This window comes from Pinus tabuliformis, chromosome 7 (assembly GCF_031772625.1).
Source record: "Pinus tabuliformis cultivar Carrire ecotype Pingquan chromosome 7, CPIR1, whole genome shotgun sequence".
In the NCBI taxonomy this organism is placed as follows: domain Eukaryota; kingdom Viridiplantae; phylum Streptophyta; class Pinopsida; order Pinales; family Pinaceae; genus Pinus; species Pinus tabuliformis.
In genome coordinates, this window is record NC_142293.1 from 682,874,740 (window position 1) to 682,892,617 (window position 17,878).

Consider the following 17,878-nt stretch of genomic DNA (forward strand, 5'->3'; position numbering starts at 1 on the left):
TGGTTTGAAAATTGAATTCATCAAACCTTGAAATGTTGAAGGTGCATTGGTAAGGCCAAAAGGCATGACCAAAAATTCATAATGACCCTCATGAGTTCTAAATGCCGTTTTCGGAATGTCTTCAATCTTCATTCTGATTTGATGATATCCCGAACGAAGATCCAACTTGGTGAAGTAAATTGATCCATGCAATTCATCCAATAATTCATCAATAACAGGAATGGGGAACTTATCTTTAATAGTGAGCTTGTTGAGCTCCCTATAATCCAGACACATGCGCCATGATCCATCCTTCTTGTGCACCAATACTACTGGAGCAGAGAAAGAACTTTGACTTGGTTGAATTATACCAGCCTCCAACATTTCTGCAACCATACGTTCAATTTCACTTTTTTGGACATAGGGATATTTGTACGGCCTGATGTTTAGAGGAACACTTCCTGGAATTAGATGAATAGCATGATCATGATCACGCATAGGTGGGAGACCTTTGGGAGTCTCAAATACCTTGGAATGATTGTCCAGGACTTTTTGGAGATCTGGAGAAATAGATGATTCCGATGTGGAAACATCTAGCGAACATAATTGTGCAATTACACCTCTTTGCTCCTTTTTTAGAAGCTTTTTCATACCATTAGAGTTGATTATCTTTCCTGGTTTCCCTGCAATACCCCTTAATTCAAATTCCTTTCCTTCCGTAGAAAATTTGATGAAAATCTCTTGAAAATTAAAAGCTATTGTACCCAAGGATTGTAGCCATTGGACTCCTAGTACAACATAAGCACCTCCCATTGGAATGGAAAGCATTGGGCTAGTCAATACATATTCTCCCATGGATAGCTTGATATTATGGCACCTTCCATAGCAATTTATTGTTCCTCCATTTGCAATCATCACTTGACACTCTGGTGCTAGATATAGGAAGCAATTCAATTCTTTTGCTACCTTACAATGAATAAAATTGTGGGTGCTTCCTCAATCAATCAACACTATTACCATTTTCTTCTTGATTTGTCCTTCTATCTTGATGGTTTTAGGAGTGGTAATTCCAGCCAATGCATTACAAGATATGGTCGGATTTATTTGTTCTTCATCTAGGCTTTGTTCCTGGAGTATATCTTCTTCTTTTGACCTTTCTTGCTCCTTTTCTTCTTCCTCTTCACAATCAATGTAGAATAATTTCTTCTCAGCACACTTATGACCTTTAGTGTATTTTCTATCACAACTGTAACAAATCCATTTTGCTCTTTTTTCTTCCAATTGTTGTGGTGTCAACCTTATAGGTTGTGGAAGACTAGGGGAAACAACACTTCCATCTTTATAGTTGTGAGTGGTATGCTTCCTAGTTGCCATAATTTTGCTTTCCATTTTTCTTGCTAACCTGAATGCCTTCTCTAATGAATCAGGTTCCCAAAGGCGAACATCATGTTGGATATTATCCTTTAAAGACCCTATGAACACATCAATCCTATGCTCCTCTAGAATATATTTTACCCTTATGTTCAATTTTTGGAACTCCTCAATGTGCTCCATTATTGAACCCTTTTGTTTGAGACTTATCAATTGGCTAAAAAAAGTGTTGCTTTTTGTATCTTCATAATGTGCTATCAATTCTTCTGTAAAAATTGCCCAAGTGATAAATTTTTTACGAAAGCAAATCCATTGATACCGTACAAACTGATTTGGTTCCAAATATATAGTTTCCATACGTACCTTTTGTGTGTTTTGCACATTATTGAGATCGAAGAACTACTCCATCTATAATATCCATGTGGCGGGATCCTTGCCATCAAACTTCCTCATATCGATTTTTGAAATATGGTGGATCTTCGATCCAACATTAGAGTCTATGGAATCATGATTAACATTACTTTTGTTCACATGACGAGTTTCCTTTACAACCTTTTCACCATTAGTAAGTATTTCTTGTAGAAAATTTGTCAAATCTGTCTTCAAATCTGCCATGTCTGTTTTCAAATCTGTCTTCAAATCTGCCATGTCTGTCTTCAAATCTGCCATGTCCCACTTCAAATCTATCTTTGAATCCTCCATCTTAGCTTCCATGCCCTTTATCTCAGATTCCACGCCATTTATCTTAGATTCCATGCCACTTATCTTAGCTTCTGTTAGCTTTTGTGAGCGTGACATTTGTTGCACTTGTTCTTGTAATTTTGATATATCATGTAGCATTTCTTCCTCTTCTTCATGAGTCATGCTAGAGATTTCAGGTTCCTTACTAGGTGTTTGAATTTTCTTTCCTCGGGGCATCAGTTATCGACAATAATGCTTTATTATGCCTTTTGAATTCTGTTAAACCAAGCTTACACAGAAATTTAAAAAAAAACTACACACATTTTTTCACTTTATAGAAGCCTGATATTTAATCTGATGTATCTCTGTAATTTTTGATCATCCAGTTCTGAAGTTGCAACCTGTAGTACCCTTCTGCGTCCTCTTTCCAATTCCACAAGTCTGACCCAAATTGGATTCTCCAAGGATGAGTTATGTGAAATCTCCTACAGTGACTTGCTTTTAGACTAGTTCAGTAGAGCAAACTTGTACGATATGCCATGAGTCACTGTTTCAACCTTTGGATCTAAAACACGCATACAAGAAGCTACAATCCGTCCTCTTTCTTTAACTTCTTACGAAATTTCAATCCAATCCCCAGAGAGAAAGTTATGATGATTTTACCCAGGTCACCTGTTTTGAATGTAATTCAGGAGTCTGCAAAAAGACCAACTTCCTCAGATCATATCTCCACAAATATCACGCTAAAAGTTCTGAAATTCAGACGCGAGGTTTAGCGCGACTTCTTATCAAATGGGTTTTTTTGCGACTTCTGAAACGTCACAGAAAAATGTTATAGCGAAAATGCCACGATGACGTGTTTGGAGCAGCGAAACCCTAGAATCGACTGCTCCGATACCAAATGTTATGAAACCAACTCAAGAAAAGATACAAAAGATAGATCAACGCCTTAGAATTCAGCCTCTTCAAGGGGGAAACCTCCTTTACATTACATAAATGAACAATTCTTGGATGATACAATTGACAAAACCGCCTTTCTATATATAGGAGTCTAAGGAGTCACAATATAATCCAGCCGACCTAACGATAATAATATAAAGCCACAAAAATAACAATAGATGGATTCTATGGGGAACATAAATAACAACATGGGGGTAATAGGGGCACAAAAATATAAATAAGGGGTATAACTACAATAGTAATGGGATAATCACTAGTATTATAGGGACCCAACATTTATTTAATGTAATAATATTTTTTTTTTTAACATTATTTGAGTATAATAGTATAATGTGTTGTAGATGTTATGAAAGATTTGATGTGGGAAAGGGAGTGAGGGAGGGAAATGGTGGTGGGAAGAGATGAAGGGCAGATGGGTGGATGGTAGGCACTAGGAGTGTAAGAGGGAGGGATGCAGTGGGTTAGGTAGAGGGAAATTAATGAAGGAGGTAATGGGGAAGAGGGAAAGGAAGAGGGAAGGGGAGAAAGGGGAGAGATAAATGGGAGGGGGTGGGGAAGAGGGAAGGGGAGAGATAAATGGGAGGTGGTGGGGAAGAGGGAAAGGGAGTGGGAAATGGAGGGGGAGAAAGGGGAGAGACAAAGGGGACGGGGTGGGGAAGAGAGTGAGAGGGAGGGAGGGAGGTGGGGTGATATGTGTAGAGAAGGAGGAGGTGGATGCAATGGTGAAGATATGTGGGTAGCAGGGGAGGAGGCTTCATGGTTGTAGACGGAGGCAGAGAAGGTGCAGGAGGCAAAGGGGAAGTGGGAGGAGGTGGAGCAAGAGGGACGAGAGGTGGTGGCAGAGGAGGGTGAGAACAGAGAGGGTGGTGGAGGTGGCGACAGGGGAGGAGGGGTAGGAGGAAGGGGAGGAGATGATGAAGGAGGCAACGAGAAAAAAGGAAGAGAGGGAGGTAGAGGTAGAGGTGGGGGTGGAGGAGGGGGCGAAGACAAAGGCAGAGGAGGAGGAAGAGGAGGGGAGGAGGGGGAGGTAGAGGCAGAGGAGGATGGGAGGAGGAGGGAGGGAGTGAGGCGAAGGAGGAGGATGAGGAGGAGGCTGGGGGGAGGTAGAGGCAGAGGAGGAGGGGGAGGAAAGGAGGAGGAGGAGGTAGAGAGGTAGAGGCAAAGGAGGAGGAGGAGGGGGGGAGATAGAGGCGGAGGAGGAGGATGAGGAAGGGGGCAGGTAGAGGTGGAGGAGGCAGAGCAGGTGGAGGGGTAGGGGGAGGAAGGGGGCATGAGGAGGTGGGTGGGGGGGGAGTAGGAGGAGGAGGAGGCAGGGGTGGAGGCAAAGGGTGGGGAGGGGGGAGGAGTTCAGGCTAAGCAGAGGAGGAGGAGGAGGCAACGGTGGAGGTGGAGAGGAGGCAGAGGAGGAGGGGGAGTGGGGGAGGTAGAGGTCGAGGAGGAGGAGGATGGGGGGGTGTAGGCAGAGGCGAAGGAGAGGGGGAGGAGGAGGACATCGAGGAGGAGGAGGGGGGGAGGAGGAGGAGGAGGAGAAGGGGAGTTGGAGGAGAACATCGAGGAGGAGGAGGGGGAGAGGAGAAGGAGGGGGTTGTGGAGGCAGAGGTGGAGGAGGGGATGAGGAGGAAGATGTCGAGGAGGAGGAGGGGGGAGGAGGAGGAGGGATCAGAGGTGGAGGCAGAGGAGGAGGAGTAGGAGGGGTTAAAGGTATAGGAAGATGTGAATGACGAGGAACTAAAGTGGGTGGATGTGGATAAGGGGGGGAGTAAGGGGGCAGAGGAGGAGGAGGTGGTGGGGGGGAGGTAGAGGCAGAGGATGAGGAGGGGGGGAGGTAGAGGTAAAGGAGGAGGAGGAGGAAAAGGATGAGGTAGAGGGGGGGAGGGGGGGGAGGAGGAATAGAAGGAAAAGGAGGAGGCAGAGGGGTAGGGGGTGTAGGAGTGGGTGGTGGTAGAGGTAGAGGCAGAGGAGGAGGAGGAGGAGGAGTGGTTGGAGGCGGAGCAAAAGGAGGGCAGGGAGGAGGGGCAGAGGAGGAGGAGTGGTTGGAGGTGGAGATGGAAGAGGGGGGCAGGAGGGGGTAAGTAGAGAAGGAGGAGGAGGAGAAGGGGATGGAGGCAAAGGAGGATGAGGAGTAGGAGAAGGAGGATGGGGGGAGGTGGAGGAGGAAGAGGAGACGAAGGCACAATGTGGGAGGTGGAGGAGGAGGAGGAGGAGGAGGGGGGGAGGTGGAGGAGTTGGACGAGAAGGAGGCACAAGGGGCGAGGCGGAGGAGGAGGAGGAGTAGAAGGGGTGGCAGAGGTGGGGGAGGAGGAAAAGGTGGGTGGGAAGAAGAGTAGGGAGAGGGGCCGGAGGAGGAGGAGGGGGAGGTAAAGGAGGAGGAGGAGGAGGAGGAGAAGGAGGAGGAGGAGGAAGGGGTGGTAGGTGAAGGAGGACAAGGAGGGAGGAGGCATGGGTGAGGCTGAGGAGGGGGAGGGGGAGAGGGAGGAGGGGGGTAGGATGAGGCATGGAGAGGGGGGTGGGAATAGGAGGAGCAGGAGGAGGAGGAGGAGGCAGACAAGGAGGAGGCAAACAAGGAGGAGGAGAAGGAGGTAGACTGGGGGAGGCAGAGGAGGAGGCAGTAGTGGAGGCAGAAGGGAGGAAGAGGAGGAGAAGGAGGGGGGTGGGCGAGGAGGAGGAGGAGGGGGTGTACGCAAAGGTGGAGGAGAGGGGTGGGAGGAGGATATTGAGGAGGAGGAAGGTGGGGGGAGGAGTAGGAGGTGGGGGGGAGGAGGAAGAGGACGTCAAGGAGGAGGTGGGGAGGAGGATGGGGAGAGGAGGAGGAGGTTGTGAGGTAGAGGCGGAGGAGGTGGTGAGGAGAAGGATGTTGAGGAGGAGGAGGGGTGTAATGACCTGTAGATCTGGGCGCACGGGTGGAGAGTGTGTGTGCGCGGGTAGGCTTGAACGGACGAGCAGTTGAGCTGAACAGCTGCGGTTGTGTTAATGTGCGAGCTCTCTCTTGAATGCGCGGTGTATTATGCGCATGATAGAAGGGTGGGCGAGCTGTTTATACACATGAGAACTTGTGTTAACATGTATGGAGGCTGACCTATGATTGTGAGGAGCCGACATGCATTTTCGAAGAAATTGTAATGGATTGTGGGCGTTGGGCAAGTCGGTTGGGCAGCCAGACTTCGCCCCACGTTTGGTATATGTCCAAGTGCGTGAATGGCATTTGGAGCATCGCAAATCATTCGATCACATCTTCGCTCATGTAAAGGAGTAAGGCACAGCTCTAAAAGTGCACAAGGCTAAGGAGAAGAAGGCGTAGGTTGAGATGCACCCATTCATGGGCAAGGCTGCACAAGGAAGACTTGGTTGAGCTCGGTTTTTGGTGAAGGCACGGGTAGGAGTGCCTAGTGATTGGGTGAGGGCGTGCATGGGTGTGTGGTGCCCGATTTATGCGATGGAGTGCTCGACGGTGAAATGTTGGTGGGTACCCGGTTTGTGCGACAACTTTGTGCATGTGTCTTGGCAACTCGGGTGAGCACCTGCCCATCGTGCAAGTGTGCACGGTGACTTGGTAAATTGTTTAGATTATGAACGAAGGTGTGTCTCAGGCATATGCGCCTATGTGTGGCGACTTGGAGTCGCCCCCGAGTTGGGCAAACAACATGATTGTGCGACGAGGTGAACGAAGGGTTGGAGAGTCGTGCCGAGGCGCTGACAAGCTGGGCAACCGAGTTTACCGAAGTTGTGAAAATTTGGCTAAGTATGAATTTGGGGTTTCCCAAGGACTTAGTTTGTAATTTGTAAAAGTGGAAAAATTGTATAATATATTGATTCGGGCAGACTCATATTGTAGGGAGTTGTCCCTCCCTTTATACTATTGTGCATTCCTCTTGTATAATGTTGTTTTTGTGAATGTTATGGGCTTTCACTTGTATAAAGGAACACATTAATAATACTTGGATGTGAAACACAAACTAAGTAGGAGTAAGTGGTTAGGTGTAGTCCACGAACATAAGTATTGGTAAAAAGAAAGTGTTCAGTGGTGCCGCACCTTGCTATAAGTGGTTGAAAGACTACCGCAAGTGTAGGGGCATGACAGTTGGTATCAGAGCTGTTCCAAGTTTTGGAGGAAACTTGGTCAACTGAATCAAGGAGTTGATTCTACAAAGACCGAAGACTTGGCAAGGAGCTCAAGTTTTGCAGGTTACAGGTGGAATATCAAGGTGATTCAGGTGAATGGCGAAACAAGTTTAGCAGAGGAGAAGCTTAGTGCTTGGGCTAAGCTGAATGACAAGACATGGGAGGTTTGGAAGAATTCGAAGGGAAACTCTTGCTTACCTTATACAGGTTGAAGCGGATGAAAGAAGAGAATCCCCGGATTCGAGAGAAGATTGAAGTCTTGCAAAATAATGTTGAAGACGAACTTCTTCAAAATGGTTGGACAATGGAGCAAGTTGAAGTTGCAGATTGTGCTGACAAGGAAGAGGAAGTTGTGATGATTGAGGATGTTGCAGATGTGACAACGATGGAGGATGAACTTGAGTACGATCAAGTTGGACCAAGATCGTGTAGTTTGCAGACATGGTTGGATGAGGATACTCATATGGATGAGCCTCATGATGATGATGAAGTAAGTATTGATACTTGTGTTTCATTTGAGCATTTGGTAGATGGATCGTATGCAGGGAAGGGCAAAATCAGTTTGCCGATGCTAGGGAGGATCTTACCATGGATGTCTATGATGAGACCTTATATGGAGAAGCAAGAATAGTTGACTGTTGCAAGACTTGTTGGGGTTGATTGTGACCTTATGGTAGAAGGTACAAAGGCCCATGTCAAGGGAGGAACATGATGATCGTTGTGGAAGAGTGGGTCATGCTTTAGCCACATGGAGAATTAGCTAAGTTCTCGGCATGACTCATGAACATATTGGAGGGCACACACTTGGGTATAATGATGCCTGGGTGGACTTCTCATGGTCGAGACCAAGAGAAAATCTTGGTGGAACCTTCTGTGGGGGAGCTATGATGGAAAGGACTCGTGATGTGATGATGATATGGTTGGGTGACCGAGTTCACTAGACCGAAGATTGCAGACTTGGATGAGGATGACCGATTGTTGTGATGAGTCTACTTGGTTGGACTACATGGGAAACTTAGTCATAGACATCAGGTTGGAGACATGGAGCATGGCAGTTTTATGCAGGGACATTGTATAAGATCACTTGTAAAGATGTCACTTATGGGCATTCAATGAGGAGTGCCAAGGCAGAGATGTTGTGCAGGTGGATTTGCTAGTGTGACATGGAGACTTATTGTTTATGAGCCGATGGAGAGGTTGTCCACTTATGTACAACAAGGCCATGGACTTGGATGGAGTTGTGAGCAGACTATGGAGCATTCCTACTAAATGGACAACTGAGGCATCTTGTAGAGACCTTTGGGCCGAGACATGTATGCTTACTAGATGTTTGTTGGAGATGACTCATGGAGCTCATGATGACATGAGGTTGTGACATCCAGGGAGACTTCATATATGGTGGACTTGGAGGACCTGATGCATTGAGGAGCTGAGGTCAGAGACTTTGATGCAGGATGGGGTTCATACTTCTGTGTACATGTATGAATGTGGATTGGAAGAGTGACTTGATGTGGAGGATCGATATGAGACACTTTGGAGTGATGGAGTTACGACGATGATGATGCCTTGGTGGTAACACTTGGGCATGGGTTGAGCCGAGACTCAACCACTTTTGACATTGGAGCTGATTGATCTATGATCACAGGCAGCACATGGATAGATGAGACAAGTGTATACTTGTTTCTATGGTAGACTTAAGGGATGACACATTGCAGATATGATGGAGGTTGCTTCATCGACCTGGATGTGGCACATCGAGAGTCGGAGTTTGATGAGATGGTATCTTCACTTTGAGGAGATGGATGTTTTACAAATGGATGATGATGTTGGATAGAAAACATCATGGAAAACATGTTGCAGATGAGATGAGGACTACTTCATGGACCTGAGCATGGCTTACACTTGTATGGAGATGGATTCTTGATCGAGTTGAGGATGTGACAGGATGTTCTAAGAAACAACTGATGATGGCATGAGGATGTGCATTCTCATGATTTTAGCATGACAGTCAGACTGATCACCTGACTAGTTCAAACATGGGGGAGCTCAATGTGCAAAGATGTGTTAGCATTGTGTTGGAGTATCATGGCAGCAGTTCACACGAGGACAACACATGATGAGGCCGACACAGGAGGTTGCAGGAAGCATGTAGCTTGAGATGGAAGGGCCAGCCTTCCATGATGGGGAGCAGCATGTGGAGATTGTGACAGGGTGATCGATGATCATCAATTGATATGATTTCCAATGTATGAGATACCGATGAGGTGTATGCCTTGGTATGGTGATCTTGGTGACAGATGGTTGCTGGGACAAGACATGATGGAGACGATGGTTCTACATATGTTGCAGGGATGTTTGTAGTATGTGGAGGAGTTGACACCATGGATGATACAGTTGCTGATGATCTTGGTGGATGGATACCAGCATGGTATGTTGTCGAGGACGACAATGATTTCAGGTCAAGGAGGATGTAACGACCTGCAGTTCTAGGCACGCGGGTGGACAGTGCGTGCATGCAAGTAGGCTTGAACGGACAAGTGGTTGAGCTGAACAATTGCAGTTGTGTTAATATGCGAGCTCTCTCTTGAGTGTGCGGTGTATTATGTGTACGATAGAAGGGTGGGCAAGATCTGTATACACATGAGGACATGCGTTAACTTGTATGGAGGTCGACCTACGATTATGAGGAGCCGACATGCATTTTGGAAGAAATTGTAATGGATTGTGGGCATTGGGCGAGTCGGTTGGGCAGCCAGACTTCGCCCCACGTTTGGTATATGTGCAAGTGCATGAATGGAATTTGGAGCATCGCAAATCATTCGATCACAACTTCGCTCATGTAAAGGAGTAAGGCATAGGTCTAAACGTGTGCAAGGCTAAGGAGAAGAAGGCGCAGGTTGAGATGCACCAATTCTTGGGCAAGGCTGCACAAAGAAGACTTGGTTGAGCTCAGTTTTGGGTGAAGGCGTGGGCAGGAGTGCCCGGTGATGGGGTGAGGGCGTGCACGTGTGTGTGGCGCCTGGTTTATGCAACGAAGTGCCCGAAAGTGAAACGTTGGTGGGCACCGAGTTTGTGTGATGACTTGGCACGGGTGTCTTGGCGACTCGGGTGAGCGCCCGCCCATTGTGCAAGAGCGCACGGTGACTTGGTGAAGTGTTGAGATTGTGAATGGAGGTGTGTCTCACGCAGAGGCGCCTGTGTGTGGCGACTTGGAGGCGTGCCTGAGTTGGGAAAACAACACGATCGTGCGATGAGGTGAACAAAGGGTAGGAGAGATGTGCGGCGATCGGGCAGAGGCGAGGATGAGCTGGGCAACCGAGTTTGCCGAAGTTGTGAAAATTTGGCTAAGTATAAATTTGGGGTTTCCGAAGGACTTAGTCTGTACTTTGTAATAGTGGAAAAATTGTATAATATATTGATTCGGGCATACTCATATTGCAGGCAGTTGCCCCTCCCTTTATATTGTTGTGCATTTCTCCTGTATAATGTTATTTATGTGAATGTTATGGGCTTTCACTTGTATAAAGGAACACATTAATAATACTTGGTTGTGAAACACAAACTAAGTAGGATTAAGTGGTTAGGTGTAGTCCACGAACATAAGTATTTGGAAAAAGGAAGTGTTCGATGGTGCCCCACCTTGCTATAAGCGGTTGATAGACTACCACAGGTGTAGGGGCGTGACAAGGGGGGAGGAGGAGGAGGGGTCGAAAGTGTACGCGGAGGAGGAGGAGGAGGAGGAGGAGGGGAAGAGGAGATTTAATTTTGGTGCCAGACCTATTCACATTCTTATTAGAGTCATAATTTATTGATGTCTTTTCCAACATGCATACAATGTGGTGTACTGCATTTGTGCATTTCCTTCACAACTTCTGACCCTAGTTCCTTCTAGGTTGGAATATAATTTTTGCTTCTTATCTACTTTAGTTATAATTATTAAGATCTCTAATTCCTCAAAGAACTTGTATGTTCCAAAATATGCATGTTCAATTAATTACACATATTTCTATTGAATATATGAATAATAACCTGGTAATATTTAGTTCCCTACAATAGTGTATATTTGGAACATTTTCTTACTAAGGGTGAATTACAAGACTCATCCAAAGCCATATCAAGAATAAATTTCATCATTACATGTAGATGCACCAATCATCACAATAATAAAATTACACGATCTCGTACTTCGTACCAGGACATGTCTTCCATCAGTAAATATTTTAGAATTTGTTTTAGGGTGGAACCCACTTAATTAACCATAAATTTATTTATGTCCATGTATATACTTTTATTTGAAATATTCCTTGGTGTTGCCCATGGTCTATGGAAAATGAACTTGTGATTTTATCTTTTCTGTTTACCATTTACCTCATAAGAGTTCAACATTTCTTCCCTTATGATATCTTATAAGTATCATATACATTCTAGTTAAGGTATGTCCTTGCATAGCAATCATGTGACTCATAATTTTAATTTTAATATGAGTAAAGTAATATGGTGATAGTATGGCAGAAGAGACCTATTAGTACAAAATTAAACATAGTATTCAACTTTCTTTATTCCCCATCACTCTTTTCAACACTTCCATGTCTATTTATCCTGCATGATGACCACATCCCTAGAATTTCTCATCCAAATTTTTAATCCAATAATCATACACTACAATTTGTTCATTTATGAAATTCAAATATGTACAAGGTCTATCATTTAAAGTATTTTAAACCATTTTTACCTCATGGATCATGGTATAGAGTCCTTGTGCCCTCCTAAGAGAATTTAACAATAACTTAAGTTTTGGGGAACATATAATGAAATAAAATTTTTACCTTCTACATAATGTACAACACTTAATAATTAGGAAAAATAGAAAAGTGACCAATTTTCCATTTATACTTATGGAAATTAATTAACACGTGAATTGTTGTTATTTCATGTATTACTCTTAACTCTACCACAAAATGTAGCCACACCAGGTAGTGTATAAATTCAACAACTATCACAAAATTTATTGGATGCATACCATCCCCTAGCTCATTGAAGAAGATCATTCTGCAGATGCACATGATCAAACATTATGAACATTCCATTGTGAATGGAGAAAATTTCATGTCTTCGGATACACTGGATTGTATTGCTAATCTAACCAAAACATTTCGCTAATTTTTTTTCATTGGGTGTTTAGATGATTAAGTTAATTTTTAATTTACTTTGATTAGCATCCTTCCTCAATTCATTATTTAAATTGGGTGGACAATGTCCTTCACAATTCAACAAATTAAAAAAAATCCTCAACAGAAAAAATTTCCCAATCCCTGAAATTGAGTACGATAATTTTAACCTAATTACAAATGGATTTCGGTCAACCTCGTTCCTCGATTATCATTAGAAAACCCTCAATCCTCTTCACCCAAACCTAGTACAATAATTTTGAAGCAGAGTTTAAAAGAGGGATGGAAGGCTAGCATATGTGGTGATTATGTAATTGCATATCCTTTTCCTATCTCCCATGTGATGCACTAGAATAGCTTCAGCAAAAAAATCATTGGTCACCCCTCTCAAATTACTCCATAAATTTCCATTTTTTGTGGTTGTGACAAAGAATGAAGAGAATAGTTATGAAATCAAGGAGAGTTGGCAAGAATTTACAGTGATGTGAACTAGTATACCTTAAACCATACTTGAAAGACCAAACAGAAAAATCATGCAAATTTCCTCATGTGAGCAATCCATCATAGAAGAAGGATATGCGAGAGTCATCATTGTGATCATAGCCAACATTTCCCCAAGACTCTTATGGATTGTGAGTCTCCACACATGACTCAGCCTTGTCGATTAGGATGCCAGATTTTTGACAACACCTCACTCTCCTATTTCAAGATATAAATTTTTACAATGGTTGCCTTAGGGACGTTTCTCAGCCTCCCTAACTAAACAACTACAAGACCTTGCGATATCTCCCTCTATGGAAGGATTCAAAGGAAATATAAGGGAAAATACATCCAATACAGTTTTAGCACCGAAGAGGATGAAATTTGATACCAACGTATGGGTAGGAGGAGTATTTATATCGAAGAACTGCTAATCGAACAAACATTGTGTAACCTCCATGCAAGGAGAAATTAGGACAGGAGAAGATAATATGAGCAAGATTTTCCCAGTGTTACTTGTCTATGTGCAACTAATGATAAGCGTTATCCAAATTACATAAGAAGATAGGAGAATAACCACTCACAAAAGTTTCCATTTTCTTGCTAGAAGTTTGGTAGCTTCACTCGCTTGTCTACCTGAGGGATAGTTTTCATTGACCTAAACAAGGCCTCGTCTTCTTATTACTTTTTCACCTAGAAAGAAACTCATAATTTCATAAGACCTTTACTACTATTAGGATTACCTGAGGTGAATAAGGTTATTGTTTTCAAGATGGAATGCAATTTCAACGCTTCAAGGTATTAAAGACACTCTTTATCCTTATTTGAGTAGTGAACGATAACAATGCGATACTTCGCCATGGAATGTCCAACCAAGTCTCTTTTTCTCAGATGAGGTGGATACTCACATTGTTCTCCTCGAAACCAAGAACGGATAACCATTATCCCACACCAAATTCCTTTGAATGCCTCCAGATTAGCGAATAGGGACAACAAAAAGGCATTATTGGGGACCAAAAGGGAAACAACAACCCTTAATGGGATTTTATCCAACAACCTAGTTGGGAAGGTGTCTCTTTAGCTTTAAATCTACCAATAAAATGAACTACTTCTAAAAGCTACCAAAACCTAATGTCATCACTCATAGTAAACTATTATAGGGTTGGTGTAGCCTTTTATGTTTTCTTAAATTACCATATTTCTCTAGATAACTAGGTTAATGGATATTTATCTTCAATCCATTAAGCTTATTTAGGATTGGATCTAGAAGTCTTATCATGAAGCAATTATCCATTCCCATTCACCAATGGGATTTGGCAAGAATATCATCTCTTGGTGTCCTGGTTTTCCAAGTGATTAAAATAATTTATTTAATAATAAAGTATTTACTTTCCTTGTTACACATGAGACCTAGGTTTTCTTAACGTAGGTTAGCAAAGTTTTAAATACAATGGAGTGTTACATTATTATTATATATTAATGATGATAATAATAATAATGATAATAATAATTTACATAGGCTAACTTTAAATTTATATATATGCAACAAATGTTTAAATTTCCTCAATGCTAAGGTGTAAACTATATATATCCTCTATCATTACAAAATGTACATTTTAGAAAAATTCTAATTAATTATTACAAGAAGACATCATCACTTTCTCTATAAACGTTAATGATTGAATCTTTGTAATATAGAATGGACTACAATGGCATCACTAAAGTCATCGCATATTTACAATATAGTATTATTATCTTTAATTGATGCAAAGTTATGGAGCTTGTATATTTTTAAAATAATTATTTGGTTGTGTAGTTGGTTTAAGTTTTTCCTAACTAGAATTGCTGACATTATGTGACACCATCGTTTCCTTACTAAATGTTCATATCTATTTTTTGAAGGAAAATATGTATCAAAATCTTGGTAAGAATATGGAAATTGGGTGTTGAAGGAGTTTAGCTCAAGCTGTAGAGGCACATATTGTCTTTCTAGCTATGGTGGATTCAAATCTGTGGAGACATGTTACACTTGGTGAAAATTGTGAATGAATGTCTTATAAAGGAGTTCTATTGGGTTTTCCCATAACTCTTTGGTTGAAAAAAAAGAAAATTAAAATTGGTTCAAATGATCTTAGCTCAAGTAGTTAGATGAAGATTTGATTTCTCTAGTAGATTGCCTTGAATTCTCCATAAGCATGTTCTACATGGTTTGCTAGTAGAATTTTTGAAATAGTTATATCTTGTGTAATAGTCTAAGCTAATGTTTCAATGTTACTGATTATCTAATTTTTTATTTTATTTAAGAAATAGAAAAGAAAAATCTTACAAGTGGATTTGGTTGGTCATCTAGTGATGATTAAGTTTATGCAGTGCATAAAAAATATATGAATGTTTATAATAAATTTATTTTCTTCTTGTAATGATTTACGATTATAGTATGGAATTAGAAGTTATTCAGGTACACATGACATTTCTTGGTGTCATATGAATCTCAAGAAAAAAAGGATATGAAAAGTGGGTCAAATGATCCTAGCTCAAGTAGTTAGGTGAATAAATTTTTCCTCAAGTTCAGTCCCTTAAATTTTCTCGAGACACATTCTAATTACGTTGATTGTAGAATTTTTGAAATAGTTATGTCTTGTGTGACAAAAAAAGACAATATTTTGAAGTTCTTGATTCTCTATTTTTGGTTTAAGAAAAAAAAAATATTACAAGTGTATTTGGTTGATCCTCTACTAATCATTAAGATTATGTAGTGTGCATTTAAAAATAGATGAACATTTCTAATTCCATTTATTTTTCACATGCTGTGATTTATGATTATAGTAAGAAATTTGAAGTTGTTGAAGTAAATATTGAAGGAGAGTTTTTAGTGTCATGAATCACAGAAAATCATATAAAATAGCGAGGAGAATCCTTTTATTTACCAATATTTATTTACCAATATTTTTGTGCAGTAGTGTTTAAATCCTTCCATCACCCCAATGCAGTTTGTGTAGGTGTGTTTTATGAAATATTTTGAAAAAATATTACTGTGATATTCTATTCATTTACACTATAGAGACCAAAAGAAAAAGTGGAAACAATATAGACATGCACAAGAAATAAATGTAGGCTAATTAGTCACTATCATTTTCCCCACCTAGTATATATTATTTTTGGGCCAATCATTTTAAAATGTGAATGTAAGTTGATAAAATGTCGATCTATTAAACAATAAATTTTCAACTTCAAAAGGATAGAAATATTGTAAGTTCTACATTTTATATTACAATAACTCTTTATCTCATTTTGCTAAAAATATACATAGAAAGATATTTAACTTTCTAACTCCACATGATATAGAGTTTGTAATTACTTTTAATATTATTTCTACATGTACATAGATCTCTACCTAAAAAATATACAAAGACCTTGATCTCATAAATATCCATATGTTTGGGGATATTGTGTTAGTTTTTAATTAAATAGAAACTTTGAAATATGTATATTGGGGTTTTTATATTTTAATTTACAAAACATTAGTTTATTGTTGGACAATGTTATATTTTTTTGAAAAGAATCCCTTATCTATTAGAGGGATATATAGATATATGAAATGTTATCATGTTTTATATATGTATATATAGGTAGGAAATGTTATCATGTTTTATAGGAAATGTTAATGTTATCATGTTTCAGGTTGATCGCCGTCAAAATTGATGTCCAACAAACAATTCCGTGACATAATCAATTCCGGAGGGAAGAATACCTGGCCAGTTTGAAATGTCGTTTGAAATGCCAATCAAGGATTTCAAATTTCCGAAGTAATCGTTGCGATGTGCATGTAACGCGAAAAAGGCCAATAACGATGTAACTTCCCAAGAGATTGGATCTCCTTTTTCCCATTAAGCACATCGATTATGTGGTCCCCGCTCCCTCCCTGCGCTTGCCTAAAAACCCGTCGCACAATAAAGTAGTTCATTCCATCACACCACATCCTTATCAAACTTTCCTTTCTTGTTATTCCGACGCGCAGAATGCCTTTCTTGTTATTCCGATGTGCAGAAGAGTTTGGAAGCTCCGGTAACTGATTTTAAATTTCCTACGAACGGTAACCGATGAGTGCCTCATTTGTCTATAAAACCACATACAGTTTTAGAGCGTTCATTTCATTCCACTCATATCTTTGGCACTTTGATTTAAAATTTCCGAAGTAACCGTTGGGATGTGCATGTAACGCCAAAAAGGCCAATAACGATGTAACTTCCCAATAGATTGGATCTCCTTTTTCCCATTAAGCACATCGATGATGTGCTCCCCGCTCCCTCCCTGCGCTTGCCTAAAAAACCGTCGCACAATAAAGTAGTTCATTCCATCACACCACATCCTTATCAAACTTTCCTTTCTTGTTATTCCGACGCGCAGAATGCCTTTCTTGTTATTCCGATGTGCAGAAGAGTTTGGAAGCTCCGGTAACTGATTTTAGATTTCCTACGAATGGTAACCGATGAGTGCCTCATTTGTGTATAAAACCACATAGAGTTTTAGAGCGTTCATTTCATTCCACTCATATCTTTGGCACTCTGAACATGGTTGGTCGTGTGGATGGTCGATGTCTATATATATTTGTTCTGTGTTTTTATATAGGTGATGTCTACAGTCGCTCTATGGTTTATGTTGCTCAGAGGCTATCCGAAAGCTTTGGATGCATGGAGACAAGCTTTTCTTCTATGGAAGAATCTGGTATGATTTCATTCTTGGTATGCTAAACATTTCTCCACTCAGATTTGAGCTTTCCGCTCAGATTTCATGGAAGGAAACATATGTTTTGTGTTTTTTGATAGTTTGTTTCGAAATTTTCGTGTAATCTTAATTGATTTTTGATGTGTTATTATATATTTTTTGTCTACCCAGGTAGCTGCTGTTGTATACTTTCATCGTTGGAGAATTGTGATAAACAGAGTTGGTCGGACATTCCATCAATCATAACAGTTAAATAGATATGCAATTCCCAGTCATACTTTAGCTTTTCTACAATAACAATAACAAATATAATACTTATATGTACCATATCATATTTTCAGTATGTTCGCCTGTGTTTATCACCTTTCTATGTTATTTTTTTCCACAATTTTTTG